Raw genomic sequence first — 17,699 nt, 5'->3', positions numbered from 1 at the left:
ATGGGGAAGGGAAAAACTTGAGGTTGGCCTTGGAAGCCTAAAAATGTGCCGTGATTTTCATAGGTGGGAGCCGTGTCCATTATCATTTATGTTTTTTCAATACTTGTTCTTATCCACCTAGCAATTGTGCCAAGCATGGCTGCTTCCCCTATTCTGGGTCCTTTATATAAAAGTAATAAACGGTCCGATTTTCGGAAATCTTTAGTCTTATTTTGATAGATGGCATAACTCACACGACATGCAGATTGTGCCAAGAGTATTTCCCATCATACTTAGGATTAGGGCAGAATGAAAATATTATAGTTTCTTGATTCAAATGTAAAGCCGATACCACTTTGGAGAAATAAAAGAACTGTCCTTATCACAATCATGTGTTACATGTGTTTACATGATAGGGCTTTTAGTTCTCTCCACCTTCTGGGTGATGTAATTTCTGTTAGGAAAACCTCCTTCCCAGGCAATTGTCTTATCAGAATGTTCTCGATTGGTTGAAAGCTCCATGATGCCATACCTTACAAAATGATGTTGAGCACCCAAGGCAGAATCGTTGATAGCAGTGCTGGCATTATCTTTGATATAACACTCATGAACTTGGCAACTAGTTCTTCTGAAACTAAATGTAATCTGAATAGAGCCCCTGTTGCTGAAATTTGGACTTGGGGACAGCTTAAGTCCTCTCTGAAAAACTTCCTGTAGAAAGTACGAAATCTGTGCAATCTTGATTTCCTTCATTTTAACACTTCTGTTTTTGGCCCGGGAATAAAACTTCCACCATATTCTTCAACAGATTTTGTATATGAAGTTTTATGAGAATGCACCAAAGTAAATATTCCAACTTCTGATTGCATTAATGAAAAGGGTATGTCAGGATCAACCTCCAGACCAAATAATGAAACATCTCTGGATTTAAATACACTACAAATGTAGCCAGCGCTATGACTCCCACTGGATTGTTTTTAAAACCATGTAAATGAGCCAGCAGGCACAATAATGTTGGCTACATCTGTATAGGACTCAAAAACAGTAAGGTCTTCAATTTGTGAAGCAACCAAAGCTGCCCTATATGGAGCTTTAATTATTCAGAAAACTAGGCCCTCCTTGGCCAAAATGGGGAAAATCAAGATAATCTCTCTATTTTCTTAAAACCCCTCATCAACATACAGTACAGTAGGAACTGAAGGAAAAACAAACTGTATGCTAGGGAAGAATTCAATTGTATAGACATTGCATCCTGAGCCAAGGCCTAATTGTCAAACTATCTTGAAAAGACATTCGGAAACTTGTGATTCTTTCTTCTGGCCATAAGGTCTACTTCCGGCAATACCCATTTTTCCCCAATGACCTGAAACACCTGAGGATTCAGAAACCATTTTCCTGGTAAAAAATGATTTTTGCATCATTCATTCTGCCTGTAATAAGAGAGGCTATTATGATTCCTAGAATCTTCTGTTGGATGGTGAGAAATATTCCAACTTCAACATCTGGAACCTTAACGGGACCAGCTGCGTGGTTTGAACAAACTCCATCCTGAGGCATACTCCATCCCACAATGAGTAACCACTTTAACTTTTGTTTCAACATTTCCCCTTATTCCCTCAATATTGTAAGCTCTTACAAGCAGGCCCCTCATTACCTATTGTAGCTGTTCACGTGTGTTTCTATTTTGTGTGCCATTCTGTTTATATAACTGATATCACTCTGTTCATCCATAATGTCCCACAGCGAATATATTGTCGCTTTATAAAGAAATAATAAACGCTGGTAACCTTCAGACTTGCGTTTGTAGCGATTCTTTTCCATTCCCAAGTTGAGAACTTCTCCGCCTTTTACAGTAGGTTGTTTTTGTTCATTCACCATTCCAGACTTCTTTCTACATCTTTGACCGGTATAATCTAGTCTCCTGTTCCAATGCTTTAAAAAAAGTGACTGAAAGGCAGTACATGGAACAACATCTGCTGCATAGAAAACCCCCAACAGATTTATATACGGTTCTGTTTCTGAGACTCTTCTTTTATGAACTTTTTGACTTCGCAACTTCGTTTCTCAACTCTTTGCTGAGGAAGAAACAGTTGTCCTTCCTTTGTGCTGACCCTGATCCTTAGTAAGGTGATAGCCTTTGAAGGTTATAGATGACCCTTTTGGTCATTCACTTTTGACCCTTGTCCTTCCAGAACTGCAATTACTAAAGCCACATGCTGTTCTGCGTCTTCCTGAGATGAGACTCATCAGCCAAGCGTCAAGATTGGGCATCACACATAATCTTTTTTTTCTGTCGGAGATGTGCTGCGAGAACAGCCATGACTTTTATAATGGTCTGAATGGAAAGGCAACAAACTGAAAATGCTTTCTTCCTAGACAGCACCTCAGAACCCTTCAATGCTTGTGATGTATCCGAATATGCTGATAAGTAGCCTTCATGTCTACGCTTGCAATCTCTGTAGCAGTAAAGACCGGTCTTCGGTACTTCATTTTGAAATACTTCAATCTTTAAGAACTGGTTTACTACTTTGAGATCCAGTATCGCTTTATATTTCATGGCGATTGGGGCACCAAAAGAAAGATATACATCCATACATACAATAGTTGCTTACTTACTCTATAAGGGACACTTTTTGTATTCATTATATGGTTGTTATCTCTTCACTATAAGAGGGCCTTGCATGAATCTGATTACAGTTACGGAAGGCGTGCAGTAGCTGTATGCACAAATTATAAGGGTAGTCTCAGCAAAAATCATTAGAACAATCCCAAGTCTCAGCTAAAAAAGTTGTGTGTGCTGAGCATGCACATTTTAAGTGAAACGTCTTTGGTCACTGTTTTGTCACAGATATTGTATTTGTGATGTTGATATTTTTAATTAAAATTCAAAACACAATGTCAGTGACAAAACGCAAAGAAGTTCGACTCGAATGCTCTGCATACACCTCTGTTTCAACTATTTGCACTTATACAGTGATACTAACGGTCTCTGTGCGTGTGCGTCCTTGTGCGCGTCTCTGTGTGCATGCATGTCTGTGTGCGTGCGCATCTGTGTGCATGCCTGCCTGTGTGCGCCTCTGAGTATGTGCGCCTCTGTGTATGTGTGTGTGCCTCTATCTCCCAAGCTGGGTTGTTATTGCTCCTGCGCAGTAGCGGTGCGCCAAGTTGGCGGCTGGTGCGCATGTACGGTGAGTCAGGTCGCCATTGCGCATATCCAGCGAGCCCGGCCGCCGGTTTGCATGTGCACCGAGCCCGGCCACCACTGCGCATGTGCACCGATCCCGGCCGCCACTGCGCATGTGCGGCGAGACCAGGCATAGTGTTTTGTTGTGCATGCGCGATGGCGCGCGCCTATTATCACCGTGATGTCACTCACGGTACAGTTTTTCGTTACAACGCAAGGATTTTTTTCCCATGAAAACCCTTCAAAGTGCCAGCAAAGAAGTTTCACTTCAAATAAATAAAAATATGAATATATGACAAATAGTTCAGTACCTGTGCACTATTCCAATGTTGAAAATATTATAATGCTTTAAGGTTCAGTGTGGTTCAAGCTTGATGTACTACTTGTTCTGCTACCATAAAATAAGCAAGATGCTGCTATGAACTACCATGGACTTTGCACTAAAAAAAAACAACTAAATAGATTCCTTTTTTTCTTTGGCCTTCTGGTACCAAAATTAAATGTTTTTAACCGCCAGGTCCTGAACTGTACTCCATATGGCTCTTTCATTTGTTAGATTCCCTGTGATTCTTGATCTTGGGAAATTTATTGAATGGAATGAGAGCAGATTAAAAATTCCAAATGGTATTCTTGCATAAGAATTTGTAGAGCCCACATGTCTGAGGTTATTTGGATGTAACCACCGTGGGACACTGCCAGCCTGCCTCCTATAGGAACACTCTTAAAATGAGGTCCTAGATGCTCTGACAAATCATTCTATTCTTTTCTTCCTATCTTTTGGCTGGAAATTGGCTCCTTATATTTGAGGTAATCGCATCTAGTGCTTCTCCAAAAACGAATTCTCCTTTAAAATGATAGTGAAACCAACTTATGTTTGGCTGATGCATCTCCTGACTTCAGTCTTCAGTCACAAGGTTCTTCTTGCCACTACTCAAGAACTAGTCGATCATGCTAGTGATTTAATTACTTATATTGAAGCATTACACAATACATCTAACACACCATTGTAATTGCCTAGCCACTCTTTCCTTGCGTCCCTCTTCCAAGTTCTTAGACCAGATAGATACATAGATCCAGAAATACATGCCATTGCACTTCCTAGCCTAATGGTAGTGGCAACTGTACAATATTGATTCTTTAAACCTACTTGTACTCTTTTCTACCTGGAACCTTTAAAAGCCTTAGGGGCTTATTCTATAAGCGTTCATAAGCCACTTATAGAGCACTTATCGTCCAAAATGCATACTCCGATTCTGTAAGCGCCGATAAGTGGTCATTCTTTAATCGCCCAAAATGTCAGCGTTTAAAAGAACTCATGCCACTTATCGGCATGTTCAGAAACTCGGGCAATTTTAGTAGCCGCGATTAGGTTATCGAGGCCTATCGCGGCTCTAGAATGGCAAGTTTCTCACAAAATCCTCACGCCAGGAAAAGTTGGCTTGAAAATGGTGAGAACCTGCCGATAAGCGGCGAGACGGGACACCGGATTGAACGGAGGACATAGCCCTGCAGCATTTATGCTGACGAGGACGCCCTTCATGATGGCAGGGTTAAGAAGAAAGGTTTATTTACTTTATTTCTGCTGCCTGGCTACTGTTTTATTTAATAATGGCAATTAAGCTATTATCCATATCTGGAAAATAGTTATTTGGCCCATTACTGTACTGTATGTATTGGGGGGGTATTTATTTAAATGTATTCCAAATTTAATTTTTTCAGGGACCACCTTCAAGACCCCCACGGAGACCACCCGAGGGCCCCCAGACAACCGTGGGGACCACACGAGGGCCCCTAGACACCCACCGGATACCCATGGGGACAACCTGGAGGCCCACGGACACTCGCAGGGACCATCCGAGGACCCCCAGACACCCATGGGGACCACCCAGGGCCCCCCAGACACTCGCAGGGACCACCCGAGGACCCCCAGACACCCATCGGGACCACCTGGGGACCCCCAGACACCCGCAGGGACCACCTGGAGGCCCACGGACACCCGCGGGGACCCCCAGACACCTGCGGGGACCAACCGGGGATTCCGACACCTGCGGGGACCACGGACACACGCGGGGACCACCCGAGGACCCCCAGTCAACCGTTAGGGCCCCGGATACCCGCAGGGACCACCTGGAGGCCCACGGACACCCCTGCCGGGCTATGGTATCAATCCTGTGTATAAAAATATAAAATCTGGTTTTATGTGGGGGCACAGGGGGTGGGTGGGTTGTGTATTGGTGTTTCATACATATTGTAATGTTTATTGGCGACAGAGGGGGTGAGTGAAGGGCCAAGTACCCGCTTCACTCACCCCCTCTGCCCTCAAAGCTGCTATTGTGCCTTAACCCCTTCATTGCCTAAGCGGCTATCCGCTAAGGTAATGAAGCCGCTTTAATTTAATTTTTATTATTGGTGTGCGGGAGCAGGGGGTCTCCTGAGCTGAACCGCATTGATTTCAGTCTCGGGGACCCACTGCTTCCTGAGTTACAGGCTCCATTATGGTGTGCCGGTATCTCCTATGCATTTAAATGTCCCGCCTAACGTGACCGTGGGAATAAAATGAATAGGAGATACCGGCACCCCATAACGGGGTGAAATCAACGCGGTTCTGCTCCGGAGACCCCCCTCTCATCTACACTAGTACAGGCATACCCCGCATTAACGTACGCAATGGGACCGGAGCATGTATGTAAAGCAAAAATGTACTTAAAGTGAAGCACTACCTTTTCCCCACTTATCGATGCATGTACTGTACTGCAATCGTTATATACATGCATAACTGATGTAAATAACACATGTGTAACAGGCTCTATAGTCTCCCTGCTTGCGCACAGCTTCAGTACAGGTAGGGAGCTGGTATTGCTGTTCAGGAAGTGCTGACAGGCGCATGCGTGAGCTGCCGTTTGCCTATTGGGCGATATGTACTTACTCGTGAGTGTACTTAAAGTGAGTGTACTTAAAGCGGGGTATGCCTGTAATACATTTTAAATGAAAAAACAAATTTCGGGCGAGATTTGCGCAGGGAGAGGTGACTCTCTCTGAGCAGCAATCTCTGCAGCAGAAAGGAAATGCTGGGTAAGGCCTTTTCAGAGAGGCGATCTTCACGCCGCTGGCTACTCGCCTGTTTTGTGAATTTTGCTATTACAGGTAATCGACCCTTTTTGAATACCGTGATAGCAACGCTCACAAAACTGCGATTTAAATGGCCCGGCAATTTTTTTTATGAACCCTTTGTGCATGGGCCCCTTAGTGTCATCTAAACAGAATTGTAATTTTTTGCCATCTTTGACACTACTGTGTCAACATTTGGAAAATTCCCCAAGAATTGAACGTCTTCTGAAAAAAAGGATACATTCTTTTAAACTTCTGTGCAATCAGGGAGTTTTTTTCTGAAGATGCCCGTTCATCAATTTTTTAATTAATTGGTGGACTGGAAAACAACACACTTTTGTACGTGATCCAATAAAGGCCATATTCTAGGATGCAGAGTTCCTCTTTAGTATTTTTCAATATTCAAGGTTAGAGACATATTTTTAATTAATGCAACTATTGCCCTCACTTTGAAAGAACCTACTACTTCTAATGCCTCCCCTTCTTCATACTCTTCTAAGGAACTTTCCAGGGAATTTGACCATTCCTCCTGTCTGGTGAGAGGCGCTGGGTGCTGGATCCCAATCCAAGTCTAACGAGGTTTGAGACCTAGACCTCTTAGAAGACTTGACACACCTGATTTTGAATGGCTTCCATGCTTTCATAGTTCTTATTCAAGATTAAAATTCAGATCCATGCATTAGTTTCTTCTACTCCCGTCTTATTGATACAACCACTGTACATTCTTTTTAATAGAACCAGAAGGGAGCTTCAGTTTACATACTACCCAACTGACATGATTTAGCTTAGCAGTTACTTTCTTAGGCTAAAGGGTTTGATGTTCCCTTTGGCCTCAGATTTGGGCTCAGGAAACATGTTGACTGTAACTTAAACAGAAGGGAAATGCTACTCATTCTTCTGTGCAGAAAAAGGGCACCACTGAGGACATTATCCCGCATCACTGATGTAGTGAACAAATTTAAAGACGCAACCCTGTATCATATAAGTTTTGACTATTAAAAGTGAAAACATTGTAAAAAATTGAATGGAAAGATAATATTTCACTTTTTTATCATTCCTTTGGTGCTCATGCTCTCTGAAAGCTGTCCCGTGAGTTTGTCTCAGAATTTCTTGTCGATGAGACACGCAACTATGTAGAGGTGAAAGAATTGAAGAGAGACGCAAATAATGGTGCAGTAATCCAAATTCAGTGTTCACTAATAATCCCCAGGTAGGTAATGCACTCACGTGTTCAAAGAAAATCTAGTTCTTCATCAAATCATCCAAGTCTTACTTTTCCCAATCGTTCAGGTATTTATAGAATATGAATAATAACACAATATAGTGTAATATGTTTACGATTAAATGAAAAAGCACTCACAAAACATAAGTTAAAATATGCCAGAAATGCAGACTCCATAGACCATGTGAAGTTGTCTGCAGTATCCCCGGTGATTGCGTCTCGTTGGCTGTACGTTCTGTGACTACTTCTGTGGTTGTGGCTTCCGGTCTCTGCTGCGTCGCAGTCATCACCCAATGTGTTTCGCTATGACCGTTTCCTCAGGGGTCTTAGTGATCACAAGATGTGCGACTGACACAACTTCACGAGCCCTAGAGCCCCTGTACCAAGATACCATAACACGTTTTTAAAAAGTCTACATGAAGGTAGACTCCTACTGTAAAAATGAAGCAGGAAGGTTGTGACTTGGTTTATATCTGTACAGAATATTTTTGTCCTACCCCCAGCTGAAAGAAGGATTTGCACTCAATTGTGGCTGCCATGAGGGCATAAAAGAAAAGAAGACTTTAGGCACAGTATTTGAGGTACTTATGAGGATATTTGCCAAAATCTGCCAGGTACAAAACTGGTGCATTTCTTGCTCCAGCTAATAGACTTTGAAAAACACCCTAATACTTTGTACGTTCCTTAAACAAGGACAGCCTCACAGTATATTGACTAGGACCTTACGTTTGTTAGTAAAGAGTTATTAACAATGAGGCGACTAGATGCCTCAGACAAGGCAATTGTCAATAACCGTTCACAATGTGATGTAAACATGGACCGGCGTCATTTGCTTTCAAAATATTATATCATAAGCTTTGAAAAATGATTCAAGGTATATGCAACAAAAACCAATACACGCAATCTAAACTTCTTTTGAGAATTTTTCTTTCCAATCAGCTGTAAATGTACACTACTATAACAGTTTTGGTATTTCCTTTTAATTATTAAATACTAAGAAAACAGCAGCTTGGTACAAAAACATGCAGCTACTTTTATTAAACACTGCAAATGATAACTCATGTTGCTGACATTACCTCTTTGCCATTAAAGTTTGTTTACACATCAAATGCCTTAGCTATCTGGCCAATACCGAATATTATTCTGAGCTGGTTACTTTGAACTCACTGCTGTGACAGTAAATTCCTGCATTCCTACTAGGCATTTCATAGGAAGGGAGGAATGTGCATGCACACAGATAAATAACACCGTATTACAGTTTGTGAAAGCAACAAAAATAATGTGAAGTTTCAGAAAAACCTAATGTTTTCTGCACTTCCAGTAGGGAAAGATTTTATCTAAAGACAACAACATTTGTAAACCCAAAAAACAAAGGTCCATCTATAATGCTCAGAACTACTTTGTACAGACATTAATCTTACACCCCCAAGTTGACAAATCCCAAACAAGACCATGTGATTTTGGATCACAGTAAGCCCATTCATGGTTTGGCAGATCACGGACCAAAGAAAAGCTGCTCTAGTTTTATAAAAAAGCATATTCTTCTCTTAAAAATAAATAAATAAATGGAGGAACACATTTAGATGTCACCAAGACATATCAGTAAGCAGAAAGTACATTAATGTTAAATAAAATAGTTTTAACATTTTATTAAATATGACTGTCATATTATAAATTACATTAATCATAAGGCGCGTTTGTAAATGAAAGAAAATATAAGCCATACTATAGTAATAGTATTTTTACCTACACGTAAGTGGGCTGGGATTCTGCACACAGTCACACAAAAATGTTTAAGGGCTTTGCCAGAGTTTAACCCTTTAATAACTGCAAAGTCCCATAGTTTCTAGTTCTTATATAGTTAAAAATATAGACTTTCACATTTTAAAAAAATATATATATTTTACCTGGTCACTAATTAAGAAAAAACTCAGAGGTCACAAAGATTACATATCTAAATATATTTGTTTGTAAAATAGAGCACAGAATAAAATAGAAGCTGCATTGAGAAGCGACAGCTAATTTTGCTAGACATTTTTTTTTTTTGAGAAGCAGCCAAATCATATTAAAAAATGAAATGCACTCATGATGACCATTTCTTGTAGGAGTTTGGCTTTCTGCCATTTCAAATGTCCACTAAACACCATTGTATATATGTGTAGGAAAGAACTGGGCACTTAATTGTTTAGATTGAATGTTTTGCAGAAATGTACTTTATAGGCAAATTCCAAACATGATCATTCTAGTGGTTAGTCAAGTGTGCATACAGCCACAAAAAAATTACTGCTTTCTGTTAAACACTGCCTCATGAGGCCCTCTCTCTATACACCTCCCCCCTTAGCTGCGTAGAAGGGGGCCCAATACAGTTCCCTGCCCTCGTATGCAGTTTTCATCCTGCCCCACCGGGAGAGGGGAGGGTCAGGGGCTGCCAACTGCCCAGCTCGCAGATCCAGTAAACAACTTCCGTCCAACACACTCCTAGTTACCATGGATGTAGACTCCCTGTACAGTAAATCCCCCCCTCCCCCCCCAAGGATGGCACTGAGGCATGCTTGCAATTCCTTGCAAAAGTTCCCCTGGGTCAGAAATATAGCGCTGATGTAATTACCAAACTGATAGAATACATCCTCACACACAACTAATTCAGCTTCAAAAAAGAAATGTGCCTACAACTAATGGGGACTGCAATGGGCACCATGATGGCACCACAATAATTCAATCTTTTTATGGCAAATCTTGAACGGAGATTCCTCACCACGTCTCCACAAACCTTACAAATATTACAGATACATTGATGATCTGTTTACAATATGGACAGAGGGTAAAGAAATCTTAAACAATTTCATGAGTTTAAAGGAATGTTTAAAAGCACTTAAGAACGAAAAAGATTTGAACTGAAAATGTACAGCAAATAAAAATACCACTTGTGGTGCATTTGCACGTCTCAGACAGGTCTGCAACCCAGTCTTTCCCAATTATAACTTCGCAAACCATGCTTCCACTGCAACCAGGGATTCTGGGTAATGACATACAAATGAGCACACACCTCTTGCGTGTTGTCCATTTTAACATGGACCCCTATAAGCTTATGCCTGCTGTATTACGTCGCCTTTTCAGCACAGCCTCGGTTAAAGTGCACAGCCACCACCAAAATATTGCCACGATACACCCTTTTCTCACTAATGATGCAACTAAAATCCTAATCCACTCACTCTCATCATGTCACGCCTCGATTTCAGTAACTTTCTCCTAGCTGGCATTCCCCTTGCCCACATCTCCCAACTCCAATCCATCCAAAATGGTGCTGCTAGACTTATCCACCTCACTCACCGCTCCACTACGCATATCCCTACACTGGCTTCCCAGAGCCTCTAGAATTTAATTTAAAGCCCTATTAATGACATACAAAGGTCTGAACGACACTGCCCCCCCCTTGCATATCAGCCCTCATTCACAAATACATACCCACCCTCCGTTCTGCTCACGACAATGCAAACACAATTAGGATGGGCTGATGGTAAAAATACAGTCTTCGGTTTCACCAGTTTGAACACACAACAAAACATTTCCAATGATTTTATCTACTTTATTAGATGATCAAGAAGAACTATTTATTTGGCAGCCTTTTCTCTTTTTCTTGCTTACTTTGCTCTTTATGTTAATAAACATTGTCTTCTGACCAGGTCTCATTTTGACTGGTTTGTAAATATTGTTACACCTTCACCTAAAAAATCATTTATATTATCTGAGGAAGGATCATGGTAATAATGAAGCTTTCCGCTGATGAGTTAAGACACCTTTCACTATTTATAAAATGTTTCTGAGCAGACTAATGAGTTAAAGATCAAAAGTAATTGAGAAATCGTACAAATGCCGTGTGTAATCTTTGATCTCATCTCAAAGCTTCATATTTTGAATTCCCAACAAATGCATAAGGTATCACAGTCATAGAACAAATACTAAAATACTTTGATATTGTAGGTGAATGAGAACAAAGTGTGTCTAACACCCAGGAGGAGGTTATGCAAATCTAATTAAGTTGGTTTCTCATTTGACATACAGTTTTTACAGTGTATATATTAACACTTTCAGTGACCAGGTGTGCAGTGACATAGTAGCTACATCAAAAAACCCTGCTAGTTTAACTAGGGGAGATCAGGTCTAATGTGCTCTGACCAGGAACAGATGGATGACTCCTTCCGCTCTGTTCTTTCATTAGTGACATATCGATCACGTGACTCAACGGGTTAAAGGTATATAATAATAATAATAATAGCATGTTTTTGTATAGCGCTGCTAGTTATACGTAGTGCTTTACAGAGACATTTTGCAGGCACAGGTCCCTGCCCCGTGGAGTTTACAATCTATCTTTTTGGTGCCTGAGGCACAGGGAGATAAAGTGACTTGCCCAAGGTCACAAGGAGCCGACACCGGGAATTGAACCAGGTTCCCCTGCTTCAAACTCTCAGTGCCAGCCAGTGTCTTTACTCACTCAGCCACTCCCTCAGGTAACGTCCGTGCCTCTTGATTATTTATTTCTGGGAGGAATAGGGGGTTGCTGCTGCTGACTCCAGGGGTTCCTCCTCCCCCTCATTGCCAGTAAATGACAGTATAGGGTTTGGTGTCAGCCTCGCCTCTATCAGGCAGTAGAAAAAGAAATGAGTGGGAGATGACATTGTGGCTTTCCACTGGCAACCCCGATGGCAATCATTTTTTTTTATAAGCACTTCATTGGTTGAGGTGTAAATATAGATAATAAATGATCAAAATACTTAAAACCTTACTTTCATATACACTAATCAAAGCAAATTAAAAAAAAAAAAGTTTTCATAAAAAATATATATATATTCCCCAACATTAAAAAGTAAAAAAAAAAACAAAACGCGATTTGTGAGGACACTAGAAAAAGATCACAGAATAAATATAAAATCCACAAAAAAATTAAACATTTTGTTAAAATTCTTATAAAGAAACCACACATTTAAAATAAAAACACCAAAGTCAAAATCACTAAGTGTAGAAATATTATAAAAATTGCATGTATAAATAAGGCTCCTATTTATATATTGGTCTTAAAATCAAATCAATAACTACTAGAAAAAAATATAGTGACATATTGATTCGGAAAAAGACGTAAAACATTTGTAAAGAATGTATGCCAATATATTAATCTTTACTAAAAGAAACAATATCAGTCTCATTGTTAAAACCACTGGGGGACAGGGTCTTTTAACTTAAAAATCTAAAAAGCTGCCACTTTTTTTGCATAAAGGATTAAACCTGTCACCCTCTCTTCTATCAGTACTGTATGTACAAAATCATGATGTTATCCTTTTCAAAGGGATTTTAACTGGTGTCCTATTTTAAAGTGTGGCTTTTTAAAATAAGAATGTTAAACAAATACACATTGTTACCTTATTTATTGTGTATTTTATTCAAGTCACGCAGTTTTATTCTGTGATCTTTTTCTGGTGCCCTCGAATTCTGTGGGGTTTTTCGTGCAGTGTTTTTATTTTCCAGTTTCTTATTCTTTAGGGGGTTTCGTACTCTTTATTTATTATTGGTTCTATTATTTGTTACACTGGGATATTTTACATTTAATGTACAGTATCACTATTCTTAGTGGTATAGGACTACCATTCACTCTAAATACTTTCCCCTCATATTTAACTTTGTATTTGCTATTGATTTTACACTGTACTATTAGACATTTAGGGGCCTATTCTATAAATCTCGATAACCCACTTATCGAGGCCTTTTCGGCCCAAATGCCCCCTGCTATTCAGAAAGCCTTGATAAGTGGGCGGTAAAGGTCGGAATCGCCATTTTTTGCTGCCGTCCAAAACACATTGCCGGTGAGAGGTGATAAGCCCCTTATCGGCAGGTTTCGAAACTCGTGCAATTCTAGTAGCCTCGATTAGCTTATCGAGGCGAATCGCGGCTCTAGAATGGCGATTTTCTCCCAAAACACAAGTTGGCGTGAGGCTTGGGAGAAGCTACTGAGAAGGACTTAGGGGAAAAAAATACTTTTTTCCTGCATTGGATTGATGTCAGGAGTCTCTGGAGCTGATACCCATTAATATTAGCCCCGGATGCCCGCGGCATGAATCCCATGCAATAAAAATGCATTTACAGGCAACTTCATTACCTTAGCGGCTGACCGCGAAGTCAATGAATGGGGTAACGACCAATGCCATGCTTATTGTGGGTAGCAGGGGTGGGTGAAGGTGGTATTTGGCCCTTGGTGGGTGTTTAGGCCTTGCGGGGCGGTTGCGGGTGGAGTTATCCCCTTTATTACCTTTGCGGTTAATATCGCTAAGGTAATGAAGGGGTTAACCCCTCCCGCTACCCACCCGGTAGGTATAAACACCCACCAAGGGTCAAATACCAACTTCACCCATCCTCACTACCCACAATAAACATTCAAAAACACAACACTAACACCCACCTCCTTTACCCCCAACAACCCCCTTCAACACATACAGTACAGTAATGGGCAAAATTACTATTATTAAACAAAAAGAACAACTACTGCTCAGCTAGAATGTAGATTGTATAACTGGTGCATGCTGGGATAAAAGGACTGATAGCAAACAAAGAAAAGTAATCCCTATAATGCGTGCACTCAACCTCTAAAGTAGAACTCTGTTTTTCCTAAAAGAGATGGAAATCCATCTCCACTAATATATAATTTTATTAATTTGCACAAAAATATTTAAAACCTAATTCAACAAATAGCGTATCAAAATAATCCTGTATATAAACACAGATAGATTGATAAAGATTTGCCTCTTCAGGTCAAAAGTAACTAGTCATCATATGCTTAAAGAAACAAGTGTGCTCCTATAGCAAGGGAAGATGGTTAAGTGATTAGTGTGGGTAGTTTTAACTAAAGTGAGGTACATTAAAATAAGTAGGTATTAAGTGTGTATAGTAATCGTGTACATCCACACAGTGTTTGTGTTTAAGATTTGATACGTGTAAATTCTAACATATATTTAACCATGTATCCCTGGTGATAATGCTGAGCATATGATAATGGCCTGTACTGATCCCTATTAATATAGGGTCAAAACGCGATATTTATTACTTTTGTATCTTGTTTGATAACAATAGTTGCATCAATTCAACGCATATAACTCACTAAGGTAAGTACTCATATAATTCCAACATCTCACTCAGAATATTCCTGATAAGCCGTTGCACATGTAGTGTTAAATGTACATACAAAGCGTCAGGTAGAGCTTGTTGATGTCGTTACTTAGTAAGACCTTTAAATTTCCCTATAGACAAACTATATCCAATGGATTTGTATCAAAACATATATATATACATATATTGTGCTGTTATGGCTTTAAAGATGTTCGGTTTGCCCATCCAATCGCAGTGTGTGGTGCGGCTAACATCAAATGCCAATACACCTCAACACTGCTATAACGCGATCCGTTACAACGCAGATCCGCTTATAGCGCGATACAAGCATGGCTCCCAATTTTCATATTTATAAATACTTTACGACACGATTATTGGTATCTTAAATACTTTATTGTACAATGCATACAATTGTACATTATTTCTAACGCGATCAGCTTATAGCGCGATGTGATTCTTTGGACCCCAAGCACAGCGTTATAAGGGGGTTGAGGTGTACATATATATGTGTATACTATGTATGGGGTGGTTTAGGGAGCTGTGACTTCACGGCTAAATAAGATTTAATATACCTTGTCCGCCCTTCAAATGTCTCTCATAGCCGCTCCCCGTGATCCTTATATATAAACCACCCTTAATATTGTCTTATAGGGTGCGTTTGAGCAAAATTCTAGCTGCTAGTGGATTCCTTGTTGGTCCACATCTTTTTAGCTAGCTAAAAGATACAAAGTATCGCGTGGCAAATTGACTTGCAACCTTCGTCGCAGTCACGCTACAAAATAGATGACAGTGATGTCATCATCACCCGACGCGTGTTTCATTCCCTTCAGGAACTTCATCTATCTGTGTTTATATACAGGATTATTTTGATACGCTATTTGTTGAATTAGGTTTTAAATATTTTTGTGCAAATTAATAAAATTATATATTAGTGGAGATGGATTTCCATCTCTTTTAGGAAAAACAGATTTCTACTTTAGAGGTTGAGTGCACGCATTATAGGGATTACTTTTCTTTGTTTGCAAAATTACTATTATCCAGATATGGATAATAGCTCATTTGCCCATTCGAAAAGCAAAGATTAGCAAACCAGCATAAACAAGTAAATAAAACTTTCTACTTACCTCTGCTATCATGAAGGGCGTCTTCGTCAGCATATTTCAAGTCCATGTCCTCTATTGCCAGCAATAGTATATGAAAAAATACAATCTAATGGCCCCTAACCCCTTAGCGATTAATAATCGCTATAGAAATTAAGGGGTTTACCCAACCTCCCCCACTACCCACCCAGGAGACCTAACCACAAGGACACCAACCCAAGGGCCACTAAACCCACTCTCTACCCATTGATTGACACAGTGGTACATCATACCCATATAATATGGGCATGATAAGTCACTATAGCAGTCAATGGTCAACCTATTAAATCAAGCACAGCAATTAAAGAAATAAACAAGCACCTAAACACCACAACAATAATAGAACTAAAAAACCTCAACTACACATCAATAAATATACTAACACCAAAACCGCTAAAGACTAAAAATTATATTATACCAAAATAATAGAATACAATTAAAGAAACACCTAACCAACAAAACAAATCAAGAAATAAAACCACTAGCCAATCCACAAATGTACTAAAAACAAGCCATCCAAATTCCAAACAATTTAATAAAAACAATTAACAGAAAAAATACCAATCAATACAAAACAAGCATTTGCCAAAAAATGCTGTGCCTGTCACTGTATTTATCTGTACCCTAAAGGGGCACATATTAATACATTAGCAATCAATGGGCAATGAAAAACATTAAAATAAATAAAAACAATAAAAAAACTGAAAATAGACATTTACATACATTCAATATTTATCTTACCTTTAGAAGTCTTCACCCTCCGAATCCCGGCGTATCAGGAAGCTCTTGACCCGCGACTTCATCACCCGCAATCCGTCTCCATCCACCTTGATCAGGTACCAAAATCTTCTTTCTTCCTTCTCCCTTCATCTTCATCTGTCATTATTTTCTTATTTTCTTTAGTCTTCTATTTTCTTTCTTTCAATCCAAAACCCCATGGTAAATCCAAAACGGATGTTGCCACGGCGAGATTTTCCACTAAAAGGAGATGTACAGGCCTTATATAGGGCCAGCGATGTCACATTTTAGGGTCAGATGGTACAGCTTCAATCCGATTGGACGCTGTATCATGTGACCGGCTTTTTTTTTTCCATTGGCTCCTGGTCCATGTGGTATGTTCCATTCTAAAAAGGATGTGACATCATCCCATAAAGTGAAGTCACATCCTTTTTAACCAATGGAACATATCACATGGTATAGGAGCCATTGGGATTGTCTTCAATCCCATTGGCTGTAATACCATGTGATATAGACATGTGGTTTTAAGGATGTGACGTACCTCCCTTGGAGATAACGTCACATCGATTAAAAAAAAAAAAAAGCCGGGCACATGGTACAGCGTCCAATCAGAGTGGAGCTGTACCATCTGACCCTAAAATGTGATGTCAAAAGCCCTATATAAGGCCTGTACATCTCATTTTAGCAGAAGATCTCCTCAATGTGGCAACATCTGTTTTGGATTTACCATGGGGTTTTGGATTGAAAGAACGAAGATAGAAGATTAAAGAAAAGAAGAAAATAATGACAGATGAAGATAGGAGAAAGAAGATGAAAGAAAGATTTTGGTACCTGATTCTGTTCTTCAAGGAAGATGGAGTCAAATTGCAGTGGATGACGTCGTGGGTCGAGAGCTTCCTGATACGCCGGGATTCGGAGGGGGAAGACTTCTACAGGGAAGATAAATATTGCATGTATGTAAAAGTCTTCTTCAAGGTTTTGAGATTGTATTTATTTATTTGTATGTTTTTCATTGCCCATTGACTGCTAATGTATTAATCTGTGCCCCTTTATGGTCCAGATAAATACAGTGACAGACAATGCATTTTTTGGCAAATGCTTGTTTTGAATTGATTGTTCTTTTTCCTATTTCTGTTTATTGTTTTGATTAAATTGTTTGGAATTTGGTTGACTCATT

The 17,699-nt window shown here is 39.8% G+C and overlaps 1 protein-coding gene across 1 annotated transcript in view; it reads right to left on the bottom strand.

Annotated features, from left to right (window-relative positions):
- The window catches only part of NLK (nemo like kinase), a 217,275-nt gene that overhangs the window by 29,483 nt on the left and 170,093 nt on the right, over window positions 1-17,699 (bottom strand). The window lies entirely within an intron of this gene.

This window comes from Ascaphus truei, chromosome 3 (genome assembly GCF_040206685.1).
Source record: "Ascaphus truei isolate aAscTru1 chromosome 3, aAscTru1.hap1, whole genome shotgun sequence".
In the NCBI taxonomy this organism is placed as follows: Eukaryota; Metazoa; Chordata; class Amphibia; order Anura; family Ascaphidae; genus Ascaphus; species Ascaphus truei.
Note: the sequence above shows the minus strand (reverse complement) of the source record. Positions and strands in the feature narration are given on the sequence as shown.